The 13,674-nt window shown below is 35.3% G+C and overlaps 1 long non-coding RNA gene across 6 annotated transcripts; it reads right to left on the minus strand.

Moving 5' to 3' along the window:
- Positions 1–8,948: 8,948 nt before the first annotated feature.
- LOC141686833 (uncharacterized) lies at positions 8,949–12,934 on the minus strand. Of its 6 annotated transcripts, XR_012560820.1 has the most exons (9): positions 12,662–12,934; positions 12,435–12,529; positions 11,707–11,905; positions 11,490–11,629; positions 11,041–11,240; positions 10,067–10,201; positions 9,909–9,991; positions 9,083–9,810; positions 8,949–8,992 (listed from the first exon to the last, which is right to left on the minus strand). It is a non-coding gene; the product is annotated as an uncharacterized LOC141686833 (long non-coding RNA). The 6 variants fall into 6 exon arrangements; XR_012560822.1 differs by having other exon boundaries at positions 11,499–11,629; positions 11,707–12,529; XR_012560824.1 differs by having other exon boundaries at positions 9,706–9,810; positions 11,707–12,529.
- Between the last annotated feature and the right edge of the window lie 740 nt (positions 12,935–13,674).

The following is a 13,674-nucleotide window of genomic DNA, read 5'->3' on the forward strand; positions in this document are numbered from 1 at the left end:
ATAGGGGTCTTGTGCTTAAGTCATTTGTGCCGGGACAACAAGTTCTGTTATTTAACTCTCGTCTCCGTCTTTTTCCTAGAAAATTGAATTCGAGATGGTACGGGCCTTTCATAATCAAAACTGTGTTTTCGCATGGAGCTGAAGAGATTTTTGAGAATGATACAGGCCAAGCATTCAAAGTAAATGGTTAGAGGTTGAAGCATTACTATAGGGATTCGGCAAACCGTGAGGTGGTTAGTGTCATTTTATTGTCTACTTGATCTCGAGATTCTACGTCAAGCTAACGATGTAAAGCAAGCGCTTCTTGGGAGGCAGCCCAAGTTTGTTGTACATTAGTAGGTAGAGGAAGCAGAAAGAAAAGAGAAAACACCAAAAAAATCAAAAAAATAGAAAAATTCAGGGCCAACTACAGTAGCACGGCGCGCCCGCGCTATGGAGTGGGGCGGCCGCGCTATTTTTCCAGAAACTGGGCACGCCCGCGCTGCCTGGCGGGGCGGCCGCGCTGAAATATCAAAAGCACGGCGCACGCGCCAAGGTAGCGTGCGGTCGTGCTGAGTCCCTGTGTTCGAAAAAAACAGAAGAAAATAAGAAAAAATTGGGGACTTTATTCCAAAATCAATTGTGTAACACCCCCAAATCCGGGATCGGGGATCCGGGTTGTCACGAGTTCCATTTCCCTTAATAACACTCAATCTTAATAAACAGCCAACTACTGCGTACTGTGTCCCCACAATATACATACACCACAGGTTATAGTCTCATAGATGAATAGCAAAAATAACACAAGTCATTTTATTTCACAATTATAAGTCATTACACCTCAAAAGGGTTTCTGAATATATTTACATAATCTTTTCCATTATTACAATTCGTAGATATACATAAGTCTGGTACATCAAAAGTTGAAAGCCTAGCCTATTGGTAATTCCTACCTCAGCTGCAGCGGCATCAACGCCTACAGGAAACTGCTGAACGTTTCCTATCCGCTCGCAAATTGGGAGCTTGGTCCTGTTCATCTTGTCTAGCTGTTGTTGTGTGATGAAAGAATAAATCAAGGGTGAGCAACAAGCCCACTGAAATAACATCTATAATAATTAACAATATATGAGAATTCTCATAGTACTCATGAAAGTCTTGGTCAAGCAGAAATGAACCAAGTTTGATATCTTAACGCGACGAAGTCACAAAATATTCAGTATATATATATATATAAATATATACTTTTCAAAACCTTTGAAATCATCACCCATGCATAATATACACAGTGTTCCAGTTTATAACTATATAAAAAAATTGTTGCAAGGTGATCTCATATATCTAACCCTGTCTCAACATTTTTATGAAAATCTTTGTCATGCATAAGATAATCATTAACTAGATATAAGTTGAAAAGATGAATTTACAAGATACTCCAATATACTTATATCTTTTCCGAATACTACTTGAACTATCACCGTTCAAGGTATAATCAGTTTCAAAAGTTCATCACATAGATGAGACTACAAGATAAGACTTGAATAGATTTAATCTTTGAAATATCATTTGAAAGAAATGAAGTTACTAGATACTTCATTAAGTCCCGATATATATATATACACACCTATATATATCTCTCATATATTCCTTGAAAACCTCTGTCATGAAAAGTATAAACAGAGTTATAATATCCAATAAATTTGGAAAGAAGAAAACTTTGGCATAAACCTGATATCTTGCTTATCAGGGAAAGATACCAATAAGTAACATTTTCTACTAGTAGATGGATGAATCCCCCACCGGTCATCACCCTGGTCGTAGTAGGACCTTGTGCTGGACCGCCACCAGGCCTCTTAGGCGTTGATGGACTGCCACCCAGCCATTTACACATTGATAGACCATACCCCGACATGTCGCTTATGCTGACTCATTTAGATGGACTTACTTCCTGAATGTTGGGAAAGTAATCAAAAAGCTCTTTTATTAAATCAGCAACTTCGTTGCGAACACACCACAGAGCCGGATCCCTCAGATTTTTAAGTGAGTATTTAAATCCCCTTCGAAAGGAAGCTCTTAAATTTAAAAATAAGTTTTGGAATCCACTCTAGCCTTTAAAATCATTTTGAAGACTCGGAAATATTTTTGAAAGAGTTTGGAATAAGGATGATTTGATAGAATAAATCAATTCCAAGATAATCAAAGAATATCTGAATATTATGCTATAAATAATATTCCAATAACGAATAGCTTTTATTAAAGCAATTGAAGTAAAAGCTTTGAAAATAACTTACTGAAAATATTTAAGGTAAGAATGATTGACGATATCAATCATTTCTCGAATACTTGGCGAATAACGAAATATTATTCTTTAAAAAAATAAAGAATATTATTTAATAAAATAAACGGAGTCATAAGTCATCGAATGAATATTCAAACTAATATTCGCTTATAATTTCAAAATATCGAATAATCATTATTCGATTAATAGTTTTGAAAACTATATATATAATATACTCGGGAACATCGTCTCCCGGTTTAAAAAAATGTTAACCTTTGGGTCCCTAATACTAAGGGTATACACAACTACTACTTATCTCTAGCATAAGTATTATGCAATTTATAAGCATTTAAATTGATAATAAAATATCAAGATTTCACAACATACATATATATACCATATCAACATGCTCCAATATATCGCAAGATTTGCTAATAACAAACATGCACTTATCTCAAGATAATGCATCAATATATTTACATCACAACAACAGTATAACGGGTAGAAAACTTTCCTTAGTGTTCCGGGGTAGAATTAAGCTTAGAGTGGTTCGGGTAACCTATAAACAACATATAAGCTAGAATTAAACCACGGTCGCTTAAGAAACTAGACTTTATCCCCTTAGACTCTAATGTTCGCTTCTGTGCTTAATGATTTTCATTAATCACTCGAGTACCCTCAGCTCCACCATTTTTATAAAATTGACAGTTAAACGTTTTAAGGCGACTCTTTCGCGAATACTATACCAACTGACCAATTAATTTTACATAATTGTTTCGTACTCCTATTAGTCATGTAAGGAGCTTAATCAAGGTTTCAAAGTAAAGCGAGGGGTAATGGTTCGCTCGCGAAACGCTGTTACTTAAAATAGTCGTTTCTCCTAAACCGTATATCGGATTTAAGAGAACACATACCAAATCGAAGCTTATGACACGATCTAGCTAAAAATGGCAAGGTTACATATTGGTCAGTGAGCTTTCTGTCCCGAACACTAAGTACAAACAGTTGAATTAAAATGGGCATTACGACGCCTTTGTTTACGCGATTACCAATTTTTACCAAATCAATTCAATTCATCATCAATCCAACAATCCAACCAAAACTAATCCACCATTAATTCACCAATAACATACCATAACCTAATCCACCAATTTCTAAGTCAAATATTCAAGATTCATAACTTTAATCACTTAAGCATAATCATGACTAACTAGTGATAATAAACAAGCATAAACTCATCCAAATCATACTCATTTCCTAGTATACTCCCACAACTATCATAATATGCTTAAAACCATATTAAACCAAATGATTTATAAGGGTTCAAGAGCTTTATACCTTTCTTGAAAAGTGGGGATTCACTTAGAAGCTTCAAGGAGTGTTTATATGGCCTTAGGAAGCTTAGATCTTCAATGGAACCTAAGAAAACCAAAACACAACTAACTTGGTTATTATTCACCCTCCAATAAAATGATTTGTTTGAGCTAGCAAACCTTGGATTCAAGCACTCAGACTACTTGCTCTTCTTAGCTATGAAATATAGGATCCAAAGAAACAAACCTTGTAATTTTCCATAGAGTATAGCTTGTGTTTTGAATTTCTAATTCACCATTTTTATAAAAAATTCGACGTGAAGAAGATAAAATGGGGGGGAGAAGCTTGCTTTATTTTATTGATCTTTGTGCATAAAAATGCTTGTTTGATATCAATCCTTGGCTAAATATCTTGCAAATTGCTTGCATCATCTTGCCTACCTCATCATCTTGCCACTTGTCCAATCCTCATGGTGTGATGATGTCACCTTCTCTTTTAACCACGTGTTTTAGCTTCTCTTGGAAGCTTCCTTCCCATTATACTTGTATGTGCTTGTCCCTTGGTCGTTTATTTGTTTTACGGTTTGCTTAACTCTCGTTCTCGTTGATCATTTGAGGGATCATATCCGGGATCTTATTATTTGTGTTTCCCTGAACCTTTATTAATATCTTATATTCCTTTAGTGATCCTCTGCTATAATTCTTAAATAAAAATCCTTTTAATTATGTTACCTTATACTTAATCCTTTCGGTATCTGGTGGATTTTTTGGAAAAACCAAAGTTTTCGAATCCGAATTCTGATGACCTTTACATACACTCATTTAGTTTATAGAATACTAATACGATCTCGGAATTTCCATAACAGTATTCCTATATAGTGTGGTTTGATAATTTTCCTTAATCAGCATCATCAGCAAAATGTTATTATTCATCAGGGTTTCAAATATTTCCAAAAATTAGGATTATTACAAATTCCCACCCGATTTTTACTCTTCAACATCCCAAATTTCCCTCTCCAAATCAGACCCATTATTCCCATAATCAATTCCCACTCCTTTTCCATAACTAATTCTCTCCCAATCTCCTATATATACTTACACTTATACACAAACTTCTCCATCACTTCTCAAACTCTCAAACACACAAATCTCTCTTACAACTTCTATTCTCCCAAACTTATCCAATCTCAATAGCTCCAAAAAGACAGCGAACTCAAGTAAGCAGCAGCACCAATTATTCTTCGAGTGCAGGTGGTGTGAGGCCTAGACTTTCAACTCATGAGGCTGAGGCGGAGTATGTGAGGCTGATTTCGAAGCCTATAGCCAAGGAGCGTGGTTTTCTTCCATCAGGGAAAGGTAGTAAGTTGTTGGAGATGATCTTGGAGATGGGCTGGGTTGCTTTTTATGAGACACCCGTTGTTGTGCCCATGAGTGTGGTGTGTGAGTTCTACGCTAATGCTAAAGCGTAGATGAACGGTTTCATGGTGGTTAGGGGGATGAAGGTGGAGTACAGTGCTAAGGCTATTCGAAGGGTGATTGAGCAGCCCGAAAGAAGGCATGATCAGGAGAACTGGAATGAGAAGACTCCAGAGGATTTTGACTTGGATTTGATTGTTGCTACCCTGTGTGTGCCTGAGACTCATTGGAAGTTCAAGAAGGGCACGAATGATTATGCCATGTTCCCTGCTTCGTGCATGAACAGGTTTGCACGTGCATGGAATTCTTTTATTTTTGCTAACATCATGCCATCTTCTTATGTGAATAAGATTACTGTGGAGCGTGCACGTTTGTTGTGGGGGATTCTTCAGGGAGATTATGTGGATCTTGGGATGGTTATCCATCAGGGTATTCTGAGGTTCTTGCGAGGGAGTACTACGGGTTTGATTCTCTATGCGTCCATTGTGATGAAGTTGTGTGTGGCGGTTGGCGTTCATTGGCCCGCACATGAGCAGTTGCAGCTCCCTAGTGCCCCGATTGATAGTTTAACACTGTTGAATATGACGGAGTGGTATGGTGGGAAGCCCGATCCTAAGGGGCTTGGATATTCTTATGACCATCATCCAGGTGGAAGGCCAGCAGATCAGACTTATGTTGGTGGGACTTCGCAGGCTCGTCGAGCAGCTTGGAGAGCTCAGTTGGGAGAGGAATATGGTCCTTCAGGATCGCAGCAGCAGCAGGAGGAAGCACATTAACCTAACGCTTGCTACATGGGTCACTAGGCACAATAGGATTAAGCAGGAGGAAGCACATTAACCTAACGCTTGCTTCCTCGAGTTATTAAGTTCTTAGGGGACTTTGTGCCTAGTGACTTAAGGCTTTTTATAGTCTAGAATCCACTAACCTAACGCTTGCTACATGGGTATTACTGTATAAGTCTTTTGTGGACCTCACTCATCGCAATGTCAAACAAGCATATGTATGTTGTTTTTATTATGTGAATAAAAGTATGAATCATGTAAAACTCCGATATAAGAATTGAAGTGTTATAAGTTATTTTGAGTGTAGCTTTTATTCTATTTATAACATTGTGATTGCTTTGATGAGTAGTGAGTCATGATTATTGATTTGTTGTGATAGTATATCTGTAAGAATTTGCACACACGGATGTTTCTGGTTTGTAAGTTGATTTGTGGGGCTTGATTGATATTTATGCGAATAACTACATTTGTTGAGATGTTGCTTGTTGGTTGGTTTAGTTATTCTATGAGGATCGTTGCATTCATTCATTTTTATTTCTTGATCCTTTGAGTATTTTATGCTAGAGGACAAGCATCGGTTTAAGTTTGGGGGTATGTTGAGTGGCATTTATGTCACTTTATAACGCTCCGTAAAGCTTTGAATTGGTGTTTTGTACTCAAGTTGTTAGCATTTTTAACATGTTTTGTAGTGTTTTTGCATTTCAGGCATTTAACAGGAATACTGGTGAATTGGTATTATTTTGATGCTAATATGGTGTGAGGATGGTGTCTAGAGTAAAAGCTTGTGAAAAGGCCAACTCAAATCAGCAAGTTTAGAAGAAGTCAAAAAATTATCCAGAGAGTCAGCGCGCCCACACTATCGAAGCGCGCGGTCGCGCTAGGATGGCAGAAGTACAGCGCGCCCGTGCTGGTCAAGCGCGCAGCTGCGCCAGGTCGAGATAAAAGAATCTTGATTTTCTTGTGATTCTAATTGATGGACTTCTACTCTGCATGGGTTGCTATATATACATAACTTAAGGTCGTTTTTCATAACAAGACGTACTAGAACTTAAAGAGAAGGCGTAAGAAGACCGTATAGCACAATTCAACCAAGGCGAAGAGGATCTAGTTTATACTTGTGATTCTTTGTTTTAAGTTGTAACTTTGGATGCTAGTTTTCTTATTTGTGAGCCTACATTCTTGTTGTGTACTTGGTTTATTATTTATTCTGTATAAAGACTACGTTTATTATACCATGCTTTCATCGGAACCCACGTTGATGATGAGTCCGATTATGGGCTAATCATTATCGTGGGGTTTAACAGATTTATTTATGGATTTCTTTAGTTAATTCATTTTGATGCCTTAGTGTGTGGTGATTGTATGATAACCTAGTATTGGTTGTACTTATTCGTCTTATGAGCGTCGCAAACTTATAAGATAGCGTGTTAATCTTTAATGAAACGAAAGTGAATTTAAGGGTTTAGAACTTACCATGATAGCATAGCTTCATGTATTTTGATATGCATGATCATAGGTAATTTTAACCATCTTACTTGCCCTATGTAATCACGATAGATAACTTGTGCATTAAACCGTTATGTTTTCAAATTCTATAGACATATAGGGTCTCAATATAACTGGTGTTTGTTCAGCTTCTATCTCTTTTGTGGATGTCTGATAGTATGGTATTCGTACAACGAAAGTTGATGTTTATCAGTTTCGTGTTATCTGATTAGTGTCATCACCATTACATGCTAAGGTTAAGAACGAAAAGGCTATTGAATGAAGTATTTAATAAAGTTAGAATCCCATGTTTGTGTCATATAGTATTCAACTCTCTTTAATCTCTTAGTTAATGTTCTTTAGTATAATCTCTTAGTTAATTGTAGTTATAAACAACCTCAATTTGTTATTCGTCTTAGCATTGGATAATAACCATATCATTGTTGTATAAATACATTGATTGAAATAACCTAAACCAGTCCCTGTGGGAACGAACTAGAATTTATTCTATATTACTTGCGATCGCGTATACTTGCGTAAATATTAGCACGTGTTCTAGCCTTAACACTCTGGTATACTTGTTCAAATTTATGTATATGATATTATATTTGGCTCTACATATGAGAAACTTTGTAAAAAGTTTGCCAAACTGATGCAAAGTAAGTACGAAATGAGCATGATGGGAGAACTAACTTACTTTCTTGGTCTACAAGTTAAGCAAGTTAGTGATGGAATATTTATAAGTCAAACCAAATATATTCAAGATCTATTAAAGAAGTTTGACTTAATGGATTGCACATCTACAAAAACTCACATGGCCACTGCTACTAAGTTTGAATTGAACACTACTGAAAAGTCTATGGACATATCAAGTTATACACTACTAGAAAAAAGTAGAATAGACATCGGCTAAAAACCGATGTCTATGAACAAAAAAATCTGATGTCTTCATGGGTGATGTTAAAGACCCCCCATTTAACATCATTTTAAACTGATGTTAAAGAAGACATATAACATCAGTTTTTAAAGATGTTAAATTTCTAATGCATATCTAATCATCATATATTATCATAATATGATATTTTTTTCAATTTAAATATATGAGATAAGCAAAATATTTTCATTTACCCATTAAACTGATGTTACTAATACCAGTAACAACGGTTTTTAAGATAAACCAATGTAAATATATAACTTTTAACATCGGTTATTTATTTCACACCAATATCTATTGGTGACAAATAGATGTCTATAAAGCTTAATAACATCGGTTTTCTGTTTTAAGATTTTTTTTGTTTTATTATTTGACATCGGTTTTAATCAGTATTACCAATGTCAATGTTCAACTAAAACTGATGTATTAAGTTTTGAAAGACATCATTTTCCACTGTAATGATGTTTGTACTTGTTTTATTAATGCACATTTTAAAAATATAGATGCCAAAAATTTGTCAAACCAATGAACTACCAAAACTAATTGGTGCATAATACCAGTTATCTATAAATCTAACAACCAATATTCAAACATCTGGTATAACAGATTCATCTAATCCAAACATCAAGTACTACACATATCCATCCATCTATTCTGCTACTGTCTGTACAAAGAATTTGACTTGATACCGGCAATAGCATGCAAAATATCATTTGAGGAATGCCCTTATTCTTCTGCATCTTCCCACTTCTTAGTAAAGCTCCTATAGCCTCTGGTCCCGTATGATGACAATAAATTTTTGACAGACCTGAGGATTAAGTACAAGTAACATGTGGTTAAGCAATTAGTATAAAAAGATTATTACACACATACGGAAAACTCTTGAAATTTGTCAAACCTCTTTCTTATGAACAACAACAGATTGTTGCGGTGTGGTTGCTCACAAATCCCGAATCATCAACCGGCAAAAAAAATATATATAATATTTATGAATAAAGAATACTAAAATACATGGACCTTTATGATGTAAAGTTGCATTTAATTAACGAACTAAGGATAAAATTGAAGTCAATGAAGTTGATGTAAGTATGCATTTGAAATTAGACCAACTGATATAGACCAACTGATATGTGAAGGTCAATATAATCTAAAATATTAGGACACACACCATACTACAAAGATAATATACTTCTTCAAATACAGGCATATAGCACAACGATTGTGAGCATAAAAAAAAGTTACTATACTTGTGAGCATAAAAGCGTAAGCAAATTTATATGACCTTGGAACATATTCATCCACATCTAAGCCATTCCCAATTACAATTTTAAAAATTAGCATACAACGGAATAATGGAATAAGATGTCCATCCAAATGACAGAATGGAGTAGCAACTACTTATTTGTCATCTACTAGAATACCAGGTGATGAATAAAATATAATATGCAGCTGTCACACCAAAAAGGAGGGTAAGGAAGCAAAGCAGATCGAGTAAATCATAGATTAAAGTAGTAAATTTACCATTAAAGACCATTATGTAATTAACGAGCATGTTAATCGCTAAAGCAATCACAGACACACCAAAGAAGAAGCCTGAAGGTCAATATCGCTCAGACGCACTCCTGCCTGCAGTCACATACACGGCATAAATTTCATATACACAAAGAAGGGCAATGGCTAAAAGAAGAAGTACAGCAAAAACCTGCAAAGAAAGTAGTGGATACCACTCTTCTCTTGGTAACATTTTGGAAGATTGAGTCAAAAAAGCAGTGTAAGTATCAGGGAACAGATTCTGCCAAAACCCTGTCTTTCTACCCCAAAAACAAAAGTATGAACAAATATGTAATAATAGAGTTTAAGGACATTTCAAAAAGAAACATACTTGAGCTTTGCCATTATGTTCTCCACCATAACATCATTGAATAGAACGCCAAAAGAAGGGCTATACCGGCCATGATCACTGCCAAATGGTGGGATAAGTCCTCGGAATACGTTCAGGTACGGGTGACATAAAGTACTGAATAAGAAGTATTGGACATTAAGAAAATGCAAATTTACTATACATTTACTATCAACATGCAAAAAGTGCTGACAGATAGACACGTTTGAAAGTAGGCATTGTGCGAAACTAAGACTGATATAGCTAATGAAGCCCATAAGTTTGACAAACAAATAACCGTGGAGATATTGTAGAGCTATATAAATTTTTGCAAGTAGGCATTGTGTGGAACCAGGAACGGATAGCTGATCAAGCAAATAATTTTTCTTATATAAATAGTCCTTTACAAAATATATGTATGACCAGGGGCATTAGCGATTCTTTTAATTATAAGATGAATCAAAAATCTGAAATGACAAAACCAGATGGATTTTAGAGATAAAGCCTTGTAAGTGCTTTGTTGTGGGGTGTGCATTTCAGAGTCAAAATAGTTAAATCTAATATTATATTCTAGTTTTCAAAGAGGATATATATTTGAAGGTCTAACAATACAGCAAATCAAAAGCTTTTAAATACAATCTACAAACTTATCCAGCATTATTCATTTCTCATAATGTTCCTAGATTTTTCGGGGTATCAAACCTATGTTCAGATTGTCCTAGCTCTCATCATTTAAAATTAATTAGTAAAATGAATTAATGACAACTTATCAATCACAAGACCAGTTAGAGGCTATTGTTAGAACTAAGTATGCAATTACGCGACCATAAATATAGAAGAGCTTGGCACAGATAGTCATCAACTTAAACAAATGTATAATTTAATTAAGTATTCGAACACTAGCATTGTTGTCTCAGTGTCAAGCACAGATACTTTAGGGTCAGAAGTCGTGTAAAATTAACTTTTCATAGGAATACCTGAGAGGATTATCTATGACAGGTGGAGAGTTTGGGAACCAGGTAAGAACGAGTCTGCAGACTAGAAGAGTATTATAATTGTTCAAAAAATTAAGAATTCCATTAGCTGCCACAAGTTCATCTACTGAATCTCCAGGAAAAATGGCTGCAAAATTATGACTGGCCAGATTTTTTAAACTACTGTAGTTTCTGCGATGAATCTGAAAAATATGTTGAAAATTGTGAATAGAAAGTCAGTTCCTTGCAGAGCTCAACTACTCCAATGCATTCAGAAGAAACAATAATGTTAGCGACAAAGGAAAGACAATAATGTTAACGATAAAGGAAAGTCAGAAGGAATTCATTTAGCAAATGATACTTTTTTGTTTGGCTGGATGCATGGAGTATCAGTCTATATTACGGATGACTTCTAACTAGACATTAAAATACAACATTAATTGAAAGCTTACAGCACTTGCTTTTTTGACCGCTTGCTCTGAGATGACGACTTGCTACACATGACTGTATCAAACTCGCCACAGTTATCACCATTCCCATTGGTTCTGCCATTTTCAATTCCTTGTGCAAAACTCTCTCTTGAAGCTGTTGGCTGCATGATTTAGAGAAGTGAGATTATATATTTTGTGTCGGAAGACATAGAAAATCAGAAAGCAAAACATTTGTTACTTGGTAAATTTGAAGAAGATGTTGACCAGACAAACTCGAGCTCTGCTTATGGGGGTCCGAGGCTCTTTCATCTTTACAACAGTATGGTCACTCCTGATGGATCCGTTCTGATATGCGTCATATTTTCCTATCATGCGAGTAAGATCGGATCCGATTGAGCGAACACCACCACAAGTAGACAAGTCCCTTTGTTTGCTTCCTGGTTGTCAATAGACAGTAAAAATAGCAGATCTTTCAGTTCATAATAGAGGGAAAAACATTTTTATCAGTAATGTACCTATTGTCTGAGCTTTAGATTGGTTAAGCTTCCTTTGGGGTTCATTCAACTCCTATCAATATATTAGTTCAGTTTATAATAGTGAAGCCAAATTAAGTTTCATCCACCCAATCAAAGATTCAATGCGGTAGTAGTCTATACTATACACCGAAAAATCAAAAAGTAGGTATATTAACAAAAGACATGAACAGGGACATATCACAAATTCAAATCCAGATTCATTTACAATGTTCATCAAACTAAATTATGATCTAGTATACACGTCAAGTCATCAAAAAATTGGTATTTGAATGGTGTTTAGTAAGCCATTAATGTGGGTAGTTTTTATAACAAGTATCAAAACATAAATATAGTAAAACTGCTTTGTAAAAAATAAAAATCATCAAGATTAAAATACTTGATGGATAATTAATATACAACAACAATGGCACAACAATCAACGACACCAAACCCGGCAAATGGCCGCTTTATCCCAGTCCGTCCTCCCAATCGTCTTCTGAATAGTATTAAACATCAAATTCGCACTCAATGGATTCGCAGCCATAGCTGTCAAAATATAGCACTAAAAATACTCAATATAACATGCATAATTAACGATATCACTAAACTAATTGAAAAATATAAAATTTGGGTTTCAAATTTAAATCCCCATTTTTAAAATTAAGGTTTGAAGCTTACCCAATACAAGTTTTGACCACTGACTTAGATTTAACCTCCATCTTAGCTTTAAACTTAAGCTTGAAACTCCTACTTGAACAACCTCCTACGACCCATTAAACTTCGATGAGAGCATAAAGAGAGAGAGAGAGGGAGAGAGAGAGAGAGATAACGCAAAGAGAGAACATTCGAGCAGAGAGAGATGGAGAGATAGAGACAGATAACACAGTTGAGCAAAGAGATAGAGAGATCGAGAGCTGTTCTTCAGTCGACTATAAAGTGAGAGAGGAGAGAGATGAGAGTTTGGATTTGTTTGATTTTATGGTTTATGTTTTATGTTTTAATAGTGTGTGAATTTTAACTTCTAATGTTATGTTGAAAAGAGGGGGAGATATTTGACTTGAAATTTTTTAAGGTGAAAAATAAGAGAGAAATTTTCAAGAGAGAATGAATTATTTGGTTAAGGGGGAAACAGGGAGGCGTGCTTGATAATTTTTTTTAAAACACACTTATAATATTGGTTGGGCTAAAAAACCGATGTGTATTTTACAAATAGACATCGGTTGATTAAAACCGATATAAAAAGCACCTTTTACATTGGTGCCAACAACAAACGATGTTTAAGAGGCGATGTCTATTCTACTATTTCTAGTAGTGTTATAGGGGCATGATTGGCTCACTTTTATATTTAACAGCTAGTTGGCCAGATATAATATTTGCTACTTGTATTTGTGCTAGATGTCAGGATGATCCTATAGAATCTCATATAATAGCTATTAAGAGAATTTTCAGATATCTCAAGGGAACACCAAAACTTGGTGTTTGACATCCTAGAGATTTTGGTTTTTATCTAATTGGTTATTCAGATGCGCAGATTATGCAGGTTGTAAAATAGACAGAAAAAGTACAACAGGAACCTGTCAATTTCTAGGAAACAAACTAGTGTCCTGGTTTAGCAAGAAACAAAATTTAGTTTCTACTTCTACAGCCGAAGCTGAATATATTGTGTTGGTAGCTGTTGTGCACAGATCTTG

This window comes from Apium graveolens, chromosome 9 (assembly GCF_009905375.1).
Source record: "Apium graveolens cultivar Ventura chromosome 9, ASM990537v1, whole genome shotgun sequence".
NCBI classification, from domain to species: domain Eukaryota; kingdom Viridiplantae; phylum Streptophyta; class Magnoliopsida; order Apiales; family Apiaceae; genus Apium; species Apium graveolens.